The sequence below is a fragment of the Talpa occidentalis genome, unplaced genomic scaffold (genome assembly GCF_014898055.3).
Source record: "Talpa occidentalis isolate TD23 unplaced genomic scaffold, MPIMG_talOcc4v2.1 talOcc4.3, whole genome shotgun sequence".
NCBI lineage: Eukaryota > Metazoa > Chordata > Mammalia > Eulipotyphla > Talpidae > Talpa > Talpa occidentalis.
In genome coordinates this window covers 28935697-28950126 of record NW_023603184.1, presented here as the reverse complement: position 1 = coordinate 28950126, position 14430 = coordinate 28935697, and the positions used below count along the sequence as shown (strand labels likewise).

The following is a 14430-nucleotide window of genomic DNA, read 5'->3' as shown; positions in this document are numbered from 1 at the left end:
AAGGAAGACAGCCTTGGGGTGAAATACCAGCATTACCATGCTGTATGGCAAATGGAGTTACTAAAAGGAGAGATCGGTTATAGCTGGAGGACATGGGGAAAGGATCTTAAGAGCAGCAACAGGTGGATAGAGAAGACTATGTGTTTCCAAAATCTGTAAGACACATCTAAAGGATCTAAGTCATGCTCTTCTTATTGCAGCCCTCCAGTGAGAAGTCGTTTCTGAATATGAAAAGATGCATTTACACTTCACTTTCCATGATTTATCCAAAGAGCATGGCCTACCACATATCTTGGGATACAATAGAGACTAAGTAGAAGAATCTATAAATGGATATATAAGAGGATTTTATTTGGGTTCAAATCTCAGTTCTCTTCTGTGTGACCTTGTAAAGGCTGCTTCTTATCGCTATGGTTTACTTTCTATATCTTAGCAAAATTTTGCTTAATTGCACCACAAAGAAAACAGTTTAGCATTTTTCTATGTTGTAACAACTCTTTCACAATGTTCTTCATGAAGTAGATGTATTTTCTTGGCATGAAGAGAGTTTTCTAAAGTATATCACAATCATAGGAAATACGCAAATGTGTATTATTGTGCCCACAACTTCTTCCACTGGATATTTTCCACTGGGTGTTTTTTTAAAGATCAACTCCAAAGTTTGGCCTCACTGACTCAAAAGTAAATTAACATATCTATGGAAAATTCAACATCTCAAAGTGTGATAAAGGAGGCAGTCCCAGCTTATGGCAGGATGTGGCAGGATGGAGTATAATTACGAGAGCCCAAATTTCATTGATGAATTTAGATTGGATCAAGAGATCTGTTTAGGCTTGTTGATGGATTGTTTAGCAAAGTACAATTATTTTTGCAGTGAAAACTCTTTCCCAGTTCTAAACTGACACTAAGTCTTTCACCTCACTACTCTGCCCACCTCCCAAACCCGTCACTATCACCACTGGAGTTACTTCAAGTCCTTAGTATTGAATGATGACATGTGAGGATGGTACCGCTAACTGGGGGGGTTGGTTAATCATTCCCGGTGCAGTGCATGTCCATAACCTCACTCCTCAGATTCCCTGAATTCCTTTATGTTTCTTTCCGCACTAACACTTTTCAGTGCATTATGATGAAAGTTATGGATGCTGATTCAATTTACAGCAAAAGAAGATAAAATCCACTGTGCTACAATAATATATGGCATTTCTGAGTAAGATGTAAGCACACAGGACTCTTCCTGCAACCAAATTGTGTGTGTGTGTGTGTGTGTGTGTGTGTAAATGTATATGTGTTTTCTCTCAGGGTTTTTACTCTCAAGTGTACCCAATTCATTCAACATTTCATGTCCAAGGGCAAACTCATGATCTACGTTCTCCTATTTCATCTATTCCAGAATTCTTTAACTTGATGGTTGCTACCACCACTTATCCAGTTGTGCAAAGGCAGAAGCTGGGAATATTCCTGATGCCTCCTCCTTTCTTCAACACCCCCACCCTCTTCACATTCCATCCATCACCTTTCTCTATCCCCACTGTCATCACACCAGTTCAAGCTGCCATCACAGCGCCCCTGTACTACTGGTTAATAGAGGCCCCTATAGTCCCTTGTGGTAGGAAAGGAGATGGGCAACCCAGATCACCCTTCAAGGACACACTTACTGCCCCATTGCTTTTAAGGCTAAAGACCCAAATCTTTAACCTGGTGATCTGGCCCTCTTAACCTTCCGTTCTTATTTCACACTCCCCCATCCCTCTCCATCTTACCACCCAGCCATAGTGGCTCTTGGCTTCCTGGCATTACCATCACAAAGTACCATGGACTGGACAGCTTAAACAATAGAAACTGTCTCACAGCTGTGGGAGACAGAAGTAAACTAAGAAAAGATGTTGTTGAAGCCCTGATTCCTAAAAAGATAAATAAAAAAGGAAGGAATCCTTTCTTGTACTTCCTAGTTTCAGGGGGTATTCTAGCAATCTTTGGCATTGCTTGGTTTGTAGATAACATCACTCCAGTTTTCCCAGGGGATTGTCACCATGTCTCTGTGTTCATGTAGCCTCCTTTTTTGTAAGGACATAAGTCATACGGGGTTCGGGGCCCACTCTGTTCTGATATGAGCTAATTGTAACTAGTTGATCTTCAACAACACTATTTCTAAAAATGTCATATTCTGAGGTTCCAGAGGATTAGGACTTCAACATACCCTTCCTTCCCTCCTCCCCAACAGTGTGTCTTTTTTTGAGAGGCCACAGCTCATCCCTTAACACCGACATTCCTTTGATCTCTGAAACATGTGGTACTCATCTCACTTTAGTTTTTTTGTCATCTTATGCAGAATCCCCCAATTTCCTGCCTACGTCCTTCATCTTCTCAAGCTCAGTTAGAATCATTCTCGCTAAGTAGACTTTTCTATCCAACTGTCCCCTCTAGCTAGATCGGGACATCTTACAGCACCCTGTGTGTTCTTTCATAGCAGTTACCACTACCTATAATTATGTATTTGTTAGAACAAACCTTGTAACAACGACCGTCTCTTCCATTAGCAGCCTATAAGCTCCATGAGAGCAGCAACTGTGTTTGAACACTACACATCTCCAATGCTGAGCATGATGACCAAGAACACAACAAACATGTACCAAATCAGTGATTTCAGAAAGTTTTTATTGATTTGGTTTTTATCCTAATTTTTTTAATGAACAAAACTCTTTAATACACTGTATTTACTCTGTAAACTTTCAACAGTTTGAAACGAAGAATTTTAAATTATGGAAACATTTTGTATGTAGGAATAAGTAGTTTTCACTTTTGAAGGCAAAGATAATTGTTTGTCAAACATTGACAGTGATTTCAACTCAGGAGTTTCAATTTTCTCATAATGCCACGAGTCTGTTTTTCTAAGTATACTATGTGAGATGAACCTACACCTGACAGTATCTTCTATTCCTCCTCCATTATTCTCCCACTGAAAGTGCATGTTAACTAAGTCCTCCGCAAGTTCTCAATCCATCACCTGAAGGACTTCCAATCCAGTCAGAAGCATTGTGCTCTTTAGATATCCCTTAAAACACCTAAAGCTTTTCAAGCATTTTCTATTTATGAGAAATAACTCCAAGGCAGTTTCAATTTATATGAAGAGGGTAGACTTTCTTTTTCAAGGCTTGACAGCAATTCCAATTTCCACAAATGTGATGACAGCACTTAGGACTACTTATCATACTCCACACATTCTACTCTACACCTCCACTTCAGGAATCACCAAATCTCAGTTCTACCTTCTCTCTCATGAGAGCCACTTCAGAGACTTCATTTCGGAAACTCATAGATGAACTGTGAGTCTGACTCCTGGGTTTAATGGAACTATGTTGGCCATCACTTCCACATCTATGTCTTCTATCTGTACATGGATTTCACCAAGCTGATCACATTGTAAGCAACTTCTTTTTCAAAGGAAAAGTGATGGTGCTCTTTGTGGCTCAAAAGGAACTTGTGAGTTCATCTGAAATGCATAGGAGTGTGTTAAAAGTTGGCTTTCATTCTTGGGATTCTCCACAGATGTGAATTTCATCTTTGTGACATGAACATTCCCTATAATCAGGTCATTTCTAGTGGTCTTTAGAACTCAGTTTTAGGTTTTTGGATCTCCTCCTTTAGCTGGATGTTTTCCTTAGCAATTTCATTAATTAATCTCTCATTTTCCTTGTCTTTCATAAATTCTTTTTCTGGCCAATGCTCCCTAAGAACTTATTTTTGTCATCTTCATCAGCTTCCATGACTCCCATTTTAAGTATAATGTGTCTTGTGTGGATAGGAAGAATCAACATTGTCCAAATGGACATCGTACCCAAAACAATATACAGATTCAATGCAACCCCAATAAAAATCCCAATGACATTCTTCAAAGAAATAGAATGATTACTACTGAAATTCACATGGAACCACAGAAGACCCTAAACTGCCAAAGCTTTCCTCTCAAAAATGGGAAAAAATAGGAATTGTAACCCCATGTTCACTGCTGCTCTATTTACAACAGTCAAACTATAGAAACAATCTAAGTGCCCCAAAACAGATGAGTGGATCAAGATGTGGTACATAAACAAAACAGACTACTACTCAGCAATCAAAAAAGAAACTCATACCATTTGCAGCAACATGGAGGGAGCTGGAAGGGGTTATACTTACCGAAATCAAAAGGAGAGACAAATACAGGATGGTGTCATTTATATGTGTAATATACAGAAAGCAACAGGTAAGATAAAGGTACACTAAATTTTTTTATTTTCTTTTTTTAAATTTTTTAATTTTTTACATCATTGTTCATTTTTTTTTTTTAAAGATTTATTTATTTACACAAGAACCAGGGTATAGGTCAGATGCGCAGAAGGGTGAGAGGATTCACCAGAGACAGAGCGGGGAACAGAACAGGCAGACTGACAAAATACACTGCTGAGGGGAGCAGCATGTGAGACAGGAGACCTCTGCTGTGCCATGTGGGACCCTTGCCGGCCAGCCGGGATCGAACTGGCGCTGCAGAGGCTGCGGGCAGCTTCACAGCGCTGCGCTCAACCGCCTGCGCCACCAGGGAAGGCCTATCATCATTGTTCATTTTTAAACAATATTTACTTCCCCTCACCCCCTCAGGTGTAGTCCCCATAGTTTTCACCAATGCACCCATGCACCATCACCTCAGTCCCCTGTGCTCCTCCCTCCTCCTCTCCTGCAGTATGTCTCTGATTTATGATTGCCCATTTTTGCTTTGTTGTGTTTTGTACTGTTATTTTTACACTGATTTCTTATTTGACTCCCCTATATTCATGCTATAAATGAAACCATCTGATGTTTTTTTTTCTTTCTGGCTTATTTCACTGAGCATAATTCCTTCTAGTTCCATCCATATTGCTACGAATGGCATGAGTATCTTTTTTGATTGCTGAGTAATATTCCATTGTGTATATATGCCACATCTTATTGATCCAGTCATCTATTTTGGGGCATTTGGGTTGTTTCCAGGTTTTACCTATTATAAACAGTGTTGCAATAAACATGGGTGTACAGGTGGTCTTTTGAATCAATGTTTTTGTGTCCTTTGGGTAGACCCCTTGGAGTGGAATTGCCAGGTTGTATGGTCACCTACACTAAAAATTAATCTTAGAAAATGGACATCAGAACCAAAGGGGGAGGGGCGAGAGCGAAGTGGGAAGGGAGCACAAAGGACTATGCATGTTTTGGTGGTGAGAGTGGTGTGGTAACAACAACTGAGGGGGAGATCCTATACTTTTAAAACAATGATATAAACTAATGTTACCTAATTAAAAAAAAAAACAACGTAAGTGTGATTCCTTCACCTATAACTTCGGCACTTTTCAGACCAGTGTTACTGTGCTGGATCTTGGTACAGATTGAGTCTACATGTAGGCCCTTTAAGAGCAGGTTCTTTGTTCCCTGTAGTTTTTCCAGTTCTCCTGGGCATATTCTCCACCAGCCCTCAGTGCCAGGGCTCTAGAGACTCATTTCCATTGCTCAAGATGGAGGAGTCGGGGTTTCTGAGACCTAGCCCTCTCCTCATTTCCGAGTGAAAAGTTCCACACCTTTGAGATTCCTCCAACTGTGAGTCATCACACCTTGGATGGGTTTCCTTCCTTAATGAGAAGCTATGTTTCTCTCTCCTACCTGTTTCAGTGCTGCTTTATTATCCTTTGTTGTGAAAACTCAATTTGGCCAATGTTCAGATTTTCTTCTTGGTAGATTATTCCATATGTAGTTGCATATTTGTTATGTCCACAAAATGGGGATAGTCCAGGTTCTTCCTACACTGCCGTCCTTATGTTTTGAAGTTCCTGTTTTCAGGAGATATGGTAGTACTCTAACCCAGTCAGAACAACTGAAGTAATGGGGAAGTTGAAAACTAAATGCCAGGATGCCAGCTCATGGTCCTTGACATTGACTCCCTTGACAGCATACTCCTGGCAGACCAAACCTCCTTCAATAAGGCTGGTTCCAAGTTATTACCCAATGTGGAAATTAGGCGAAGACTTACTGCTTTCCTGAATTTTGAACTTTCCTGTAATCAGGACCCTGCAGAAAGCCCAGGCTCCTCACTGGCACTGTGCCCAAAAAGCTTAACGACTAACAAGGGCCATTCTTTAAATATCCACCTCTACGAGAAGTTCCACAATTCCTGGTTCAGTGATATAGTAGCATGTATTTGGCTCTGATGCACCACATCCCCCCCTATCCCCAACAACTGTGTGCAGTAGAGTGCCTGGGGCCACTGCACTATAGGTGTGAGCCGAGTTTGACAGTCAACCCCTCACAGAGCAGGTTTGATGCACCAGTGGGGTTCAAATTTTAAACCCGCACCAACGCCAATCAGGTTTGACAACTAAGCCAGCACAGGGAGGCTCTAATAGCCACACCAGTCCCCTGTGCCCCCTCTAGTATTTAGCTGAGCCAGGTCTGCTGGCTGAATGGCACCATCCTTAAAACGTCCTCCCTGCAAAGTGGCACTGCCAGGTGCCCACACAGATAAGTTTGAACCTTAATACCCCTTCTTGAATGGAGGCCATTGGGAGCAAGGGGAGGCGTGAAGGGATCCTGAAAAGCATAAAACCCAGTGCAGCAGACATATTCGAACACTCTCTCCAATGATCTTTTGTTTCTGGCTTCTGAACTCCCACTCATTACTTCTGATCATCAATCACCACTCCTTCCCCCAGCATTGCCTTCTGATCATCACTCTTAACTGGCGCTACTGACAGGTGTCGGTACCAACTTTAAGAGCTGTCTGCCATTACCCGCTCCTGCCTGTGGCACAGCCTCTTAATCACCACTCCTTATTGGTGCTGGACTAGGCCTGCACCACCTCTAGAGCTGTCTCCTATTTCCTATCTCCAGATGGCCCCCAGATTACTGTCGCTGGCTGCTGTGGTGCTATCACAGCAGTATCACCTGTGATCACCTCCAGTTGCCACCACTCCAGGCTCTTATCAGTGATAATGCCACCTTTCATGAGCAGCTTTTGGTTTGGACTATGGACGCTACAGACTATCTGGACTAAAACAGTTACTTGTTACCTTAGCAATTCTTTATTTCCTTCTCTCTCAATTTCCACTGCAAATACACACTGTTGTTACAGTCTGTGTGAGTCATGCCCTGCCACTATAAGCATTTGGGTGAGAACCCATGGATCATGACATTTCCCAGTATAGAGTAAATGATTGTCAGGCTTTTCTGCCCTCTAGGATTGATGATGAATCCCTGCATCCTGAACGCATGCCTGATGGCGGGCACCTGGAGTAGGGTGTGGCCATATGTAGGTGGGCTCACCTGGGCTGAGAGACTGGGCTTGTAAGGGCAGCGTCACAGGGACGCCAGAGGAGCAGAACAACCAGAAGAGAGAAAGAAGCAGAAGAGAGAGAACAAGACCATGAGAGAACGCCAGAGAGCCGAGAAAGAGTAAAGATTGGCTAGGGGCTAGGAGCCCTGCCAGCCTCCTGGCCCCCCCTACCTGCCGTGTACCTGGTAAACTCAATAGAAGCATGAAAATGCCACCGAGGGCTCCAGGACTCCTTCTTCACCCACCTGCTCTGTAAAGGGCAGGAACCTGGACACGATGCAGGTTTTCTGATCCCATGCAGACCGGGTAAAGGAGGAGTCAGAGTCCTCAGTAGTTTTGCAGGTTTTTTATTTGGGGTTCACCAGGTATATGGCAGGCAGGGGTGCTGGGGGGCCGGGAGGCTGGCAGGCCTCCCAGCCCCCAGCAAATCCTCACTATCTGGGCTCTCTGGTGATCTCAGCTTCTCTTCTGCTTCTGCTTCTGCTTTCTCGGCTTCTATTATTGCTGCTGCTTCTGCTGCTGCTGGCGTCCCCCCGTGACGCCGCCCTTAAAAAAGCACAGTCTTAGCTCAGCTGAATCCCATCTACCTATGCCCACACCCTATTCCAGGTGCCCGCCATCAGGCATGCATTCAGGACAAGGATCCATCATCTATCCTGATGGCGGAAGGGCAGAAAAGCCTGACATTTTCTTTACCCTACATGCTCCATCATAGAAAACCTGCTCTATGCCTTCCTGCCCCTACACCCAGGTTTCACACTTACAGACGACAGGATGCCTCACTGATCCAAGTGAAATTCTAGAAGGGAAAGTAACAGTGGGAATAGTACAAATACATGAAAACTAGAAGAGATTGAGGTTGGGGAAGTGGGTAAGAAATTTTAAGTTATTAAAATAGACTTAAGTTTCAGGTGACTGGCTGATCAGCTAGTTATTTCCTGAGTAAAGATTATTTGATGAAATCTCATTTCAGCTCTGTATGTGCTATTAACGCTATACCTCTAAAACACAACACCATAGCAATGTTACTTCAATTTTAATAAAGAGCCATTTGAATGAGGTAACTTTCCCTCCTGTTAGTCCCTCAGGGGCTCTTATCATCCTATTATCAGCTACAGCCATTGTCATTCCATCCTTGGCTTGTATCAAGATGTACCAGACCTGGGCCTCCCTGGTGGCACAGGCAGTTAAGTGCAGCACTGTGAATCTGTCCACAGCCTCTGCAGCACTGGTTCAATTCCGGCCAGCTGGTGAGAATCCCACATGGTGCAGCAGACCTCTCCTGTCTCGCCCGCTGCTCCCCTCAGCAGTGTATTTCGTCAGTCTGCCTGTTCTGCTCCCGGCTCTGTCTCTGGTGAATCCTCTCACCCTCCCACGCATCTGGCCTGTACCCCAGTTCTTGTATAAATAAATCTTTAAAAAATAAAAAGATGCTCCTGACCTGACCTGGTCAAAGAGGCTTCCCAGCTGCAGGCATTCTCCTCATGCAACACCGCAGTATGCCACTTGGATGGACCTTCCCATAGAAGTAAATCTAATAGGAGTACTGAATACTTTAAACTGTTTAAAATTGTTCTTCCTTTTTACCTTCCCAAGTACATGACCTTTACCATAAAATGCCTCAGGGAGATTAGATTTTGTGACAGAAAGAAGGTAGAAAGAATTACCAAGGTAGCAATTAGCTTTGGCAGTCACAATTTAGGCAGCAGGATAATTGCTTTGTGCCCAAGGCTACTGTCTTGAGAGACGGTATTGCTTTGTTTCTCTCTTCAAGTGTCAGGGTCCAAGCCTGAGTCTGCCTTAGACAGCACTTTCTCATGTTGAAAAGATACCTCTGCCTTTATGGGAGCCAAGTGCACTCTATGCCAAAAGAAATGGTGCAGAAGCAAAAGCCAAGTCACCCGCAGCTTTCACAGCTGTAGAAAGTGTAAGAAATGAGGTATTCCTCCAGCAGTTACTCTGTTGTCTACTTTGGACAGCAGTACCCCCACTGAATCCTCAGTTAGGCCACCCTTTCAGGGGATGCTCGGCTAATGTTTTCACAACAGTACCAGGTAATTCCCATGGAGATGTGACCTGCCCTTTCATTTACAACCCACTGCAATACCAGGAGACGTTATGTTAGTAAAAACAGTTTGCCTAAAATTGTCTTTAACAATTTTAAATTGTTAAAATATGAAGTGTGTATGTTACACAACAGTTAACTTAAGCATAAATATGGGTATGCAGGTTTCCCCTGCTATCTAAAAGTAGAATGTTCCTGTGAAGTCTTTCATAAGCTGAAATGGCCTAAAACAAGGAAGCAATTGCCATCAACTTCAGCAGAAAATTTTCTGAGCACACTCAGACCCAAAAAATAACCTACCAAAGCATACCAAATAACACACAAAACTTACATATAGTAAACTAACATATAGTAAACTGACATATAGTAAACTGACATATAGTAAAAGCAGGAATGATATGAAAAATATACATAAAAATATGGCAAATAAACAGCCTGTACAAAGTAGACATAAATATGTACCGTGTAGTTTCACTTACTAGAATTGGTAAAGAGGCGTGCACACTGCAAGCTGAGAGGTGGGGATGGTGATGTGTCAGGCTGAGTTCCCAGAGGCCAGGAGACTGGGTTGTGAGGGAGAGAGGAAGATAGTCTTCTCTTAACATCTTGTGAGCCTCTGAACCATCAGGGCAGGCAGGGCACTAACGTCTGCCCCTTCTATGTCTACCTGCCTCCATGCAGAAAGTTGAGACTCTTCATTTACTGTGGCTGATGTAGAGGGTCGGTAGTATGACAGTTTCTTCACTGCTCATCCTCACACATTTTTTCTCTCAAACAATTCTTTGCAGGCACTCAAGATACCCTGCAAACCTATCCTCCCTTTCAAAATTAAATCATACTTTTCTGCAATCTCTGCAGCACTGTTAGCTATAGTGAAAATTTCACTCAAGTGCTTTACATTCTCTTCCTAGGTGACTTCACGTTTGGGCCCTTTGCTGTTTGGTTTGGTTTTGATTCATATCCTTTCCTCTTGGAATTGCATCAGCCCTTCATCTGTCAGTTTTGTTTATGGAATGCCAAAATCTCTTCAACATCATCTTTGTCAGCTTCCAGTTGGTGCTGAGATGCTGAGGATAGTTCCAGAGGAGGAGTTTGAAGGCACCGCTCTCATTGCTTGGGGTATGTGCTGTCTTCAGAATAGCTGGCAAAGAGCAAACACTGCGCGCTATTTTTGTTTCTCAACTTTTGTCGTAAAAGAGAGATCCTCTTCGGGATAACAAAAACAGGTACTAATGTAGGTCTTTCGTAAAAGCAAAGTGGCGTAACATGAATCCATAACTAGAATCCATTCTTTTCAAAACAGGGAGATATCTAAAATGGGGGAAAAAAATCAGTATGTGATTAAAACCACCAGGCTGGTCTGGTGTTCACTACCCGTCCCGCCCCACTAGCTCCAGTCACAGTAACAGTGGCAGTCTCTTCTCTATTTCTGCTCTAGAATCCATTCTTTCGTTATGCTTTTGAGTCTTCCATGGATCTTCTCCTTCAAGCTGGGCGGCACTATGTTTCACCATGGTCTTAGCTGGTCCCCAAGGGCCAACCTTTTCATTGCACAAACGATGAGACAATAACCACCAGTGAGAGCTGCCAACTCTTCATCCTCCACAAATCTGGCCATCCCTTGTTTCCTTTTGTACAAGAAACTACATGTAAGCTGTAGTTGTCTTCTAGTAAAAACCCACAGGATCAAATGTCTATTACCAAAAGCTTTCCATCATTGCTGAACATTACCCTACTAGCAAGAGGATAACTCACAGACTGGGAGCCTCTGCTCCACCATCCCATTACTCAGTTTTTCTCTGAATAATGCCTCTGCGTCACTAGTTAAGTGTCCTGCCAGATATAGCTCGGGCACTTAAAATTGCCTACTTGTACCGTCTGTGGTTTTTTTCCTGCTTAGTTTTGTAATTCTCTCTCCACATGTAAGTGAAACCCAGTGTTACTATTGCATACTTATTAAGCATTCTGAGCTCTCGATATGGTCATCAGAAAACTCTGCAAGAAAAGAACCCAACTCTATGGAAAATTCCTCAGGACAAGGATGTCACTTTATACTTCCTTCAGTTTTCTCTGTGGCAAACAAAAATGTCAGTGCTTTGATCTGAGATCGCTACATATTCAATTAATATTTAATATCTAACCTTTATCACGTATTTCAAAAGGCTTGACGTTTTCCTATACATTATTCTATTTAGTCTTCACAACCACCTTGTGAATAGGGGCAACAGTAAAAGTGGGTAGCAATCCAGAAATTAGCACTCTCGCCTGCATCAGTGTGCACTGCGTTTTCATACACTACAGCTGCCTTAAAATAGCTCTTGCCTTAAAGGAAAGGAATCTCAGGATTAGCATATTTGTCTAATCAAGAAGAAATCCATGATATGGACAGATGAGAACCTAGCTTCATGGGGCAGGGTCTAGAGGACCAGCCCATGCAGGCGCCAGTCTAGCAGGTCCTCAGGGCACTGGCTGTGCTAGAGGACTGGCCGTAAAATAGTTTCTGACGCATCTGGAAGGGGAAACTGGGTTGATTTCACTACTTCCTCCAGGGATAGGGGAGAGAGGGGTAAGGACTGAATAGTGGGACTTCTTGACCACTGGCTTCAGCATCAGCTCTTTCCATTAAATGTATAATATGGAGTCGAATCTTCCCAACAAAAGGAGATCACCTACTACTCCCACACCCCTGTCCTTGACCGTGATGCAGCAGAACCCCAGGAACCATGACTTGAATAAGCAATGAATGAAGCCACCTACATTATCCTACCAGGCTTAGCACAAACTGACAGGACCAGAGATAGCTGAGGTAAGTAGGCCGCTCCTCCCCCACTATGATATGAGCTCTGTGAGAGCCGGGGCCTTGAATGTCTGCTTCACTGCAGTGCCCTAAACTGTGCTTGGCATACAGGAGGCACCCAATGGTTACTGCTGAACAAATGATTGTATGGATGAACAAAAGAATTAAGAGGCATGGTGCATGTTGCCTGCACAAAACCCCATCTGCGAGGAATACCCACACACAGGGTTTCTCTTTTAAAAGGCTTTCCTTTACACCTCTCCAGTTCCACTCTTTTTGAACCCATACTGTTTCCTGAAAAAACATCTCTGAATGATCTGTAAGTATTACCCTTACGCTGGCACCTTCTTTTCCAAAGACAAGAAAAACTCGTTCATCAAGTCTCTTAGTTTTAGTGCTCTGAAGCTCCAGTACCAAGGCTGTCTCACCAGCAGCTAAGCTTATTCAGTTTAACACCACTGCCCTAAGCTGAAGAGGCAGCAGCTGAGCAGCAGTCTGGTCTCACTCCCAACTTCAAGCTGCCTGAGGTAGACCCTACCATGAGGCCAGGCCCAGGTCCACATGAGTGGTAATGACCTGTGGGCTCTGCCAAATCTCTTCTATGATCCTTGGTGGTTCTCTATCCTGGGAAGTCTGTAGTTTGGGTGGCCATGTCTCACTAGGTATTTGACCACAGGGTTGTTTCTCACCATGGCTAAGCCTCTTAAAGTATAAAATTGGATTAACAACAGTATCTTCCTCATAGCAGTATTATGAGAATTAAACAAGGGGATAATGATACAATGCCTGGCAAATTAGTAAGTGCTCATTAAACGATAGCCTTTATTACTCCTGTTTGGTGTGGTTTGTTCCTGCTCTTTCGTTATTAAAAAAAAAAACAATCCACAATCATAGAAAGAAAAAGGTCACCGATCACTATTCACTCATTTAATAAAAGCTATGAAGATCCTAGATGGGGGAAAGTTTGCAGAACAATGAGTAGTCTTTTAAGTTCTCTGGGCCTTCACTTATATTGATTCCTGAAATAAATCACACACACTGGCTCACCTTTAGCTTCCCAAACTCAGCCAGATGTAGCTCTTTCCAGGATGCTTTCTCTGACTGGACACATCTTGGGCTCCATTCCTTGGGAGACACATTCTGGGATTAGTTTGCAGGAAATAAAAACAGCAGTGGTTTTAGGATTGAGGCCTGTGGAAGGAATAAGAAAGCACAGTGGGTGGAGGGAGAAGTAGAGAGTAGCAGAGCTGCCCCAACAAACATCTCAGCAACCTCACATACCTTTCCCAAACTGCGGATCCGACCTGTAGAGGCAGGAAGGGGCACAGTGCAGGTTTTCTGATCCAGCAGACCGGGTAAAGGAGGAGTCAGAGTCCTCAGTGGCTTCTGCGGCTCTTTTATTTAGATTTACCAGGCACATGGCAGGCAGGGGTGTTGCAGGGCCGGGAGGCTGGGAGTCCTCCCAGCCCCAGCAAATCCTCACTCTATCTGAGCTCTCTGGCATTCTCTCTGGTTCTCTTCTTCTCTCCGCTTCTGTTCATTCTTGGCTTCTGCTGGCGTCCCCGCGACGCCACCCTTATAAACTCAGTCTCTCAGCCCAGGTGTACCCACTTCAGGTGCCCGCCATCAGGCAGGCATCCAGGACCACAGGGTTCCCTCATCTATCCTAATGGCGGGAGGGCAGAAAAGCCTGATACTTTTTCCTTACCCTACAGGCCTTTCTACCCCACGTTGGCTAGGTCCCTAGATGCAGGCTGCCACTGAAGTTGTGACTGGGGAGACCGTTGTCACCAGTCAGGACAATTCGCAGAAAGGGCGTCCCCTGGGGGGGATCCTTCTGGAAACACTCCCTGTCGCTGGGAGGATGAGTCCCTCCCTCTTGAAAATGTTTTGGGTGGTAACAGAGCTTCGGCCACATAACTTCAGCCTCATCTCCGCACACCACGAAGAGGAAGCCTTTCAGGCTTAACGACACAGGTAAAAACTGTTCATTGCGGGCTACAAGTGACCACTAGCCCTAAACAGCACTAGCACTGACTGCCGGGCCTGCCTCGGTGGGGTGGGCTTATATACACAAGGAGCAGGACTAGGTTACACTCTGGTCCGCTTTATGCAAATCAGTCTTTTTGTTAGTGCAGTTCTGATTGGTGGAAAGTTTGTCAAGCGGTGATTGGTTTAGCTTCTCCTCGTTGGGGGACAAGTCTGGGCATGTAGGGACATGCTGATGCCCGCCCAGGA

General features: G+C 43.8%; 1 long non-coding RNA gene across 2 annotated transcripts; it reads right to left on the bottom strand.

The window, feature by feature from the left end:
* Positions 1-2715: 2715 nt before the first annotated feature.
* LOC119255483 (uncharacterized) lies at positions 2716-14220 on the bottom strand. 2 transcript variants are annotated; one of them, XR_005127479.2, is made up of 4 exons: positions 13474-14220; positions 13240-13383; positions 9875-10706; positions 2716-3493 (listed from the first exon to the last, which is right to left on the bottom strand). It is a non-coding gene; the product is annotated as an uncharacterized LOC119255483 (long non-coding RNA). The 2 variants fall into 2 exon arrangements; XR_005127478.2 differs by lacking the exon at positions 2716-3493 and having other exon boundaries at positions 8786-10706.
* Between the last annotated feature and the right edge of the window lie 210 nt (positions 14221-14430).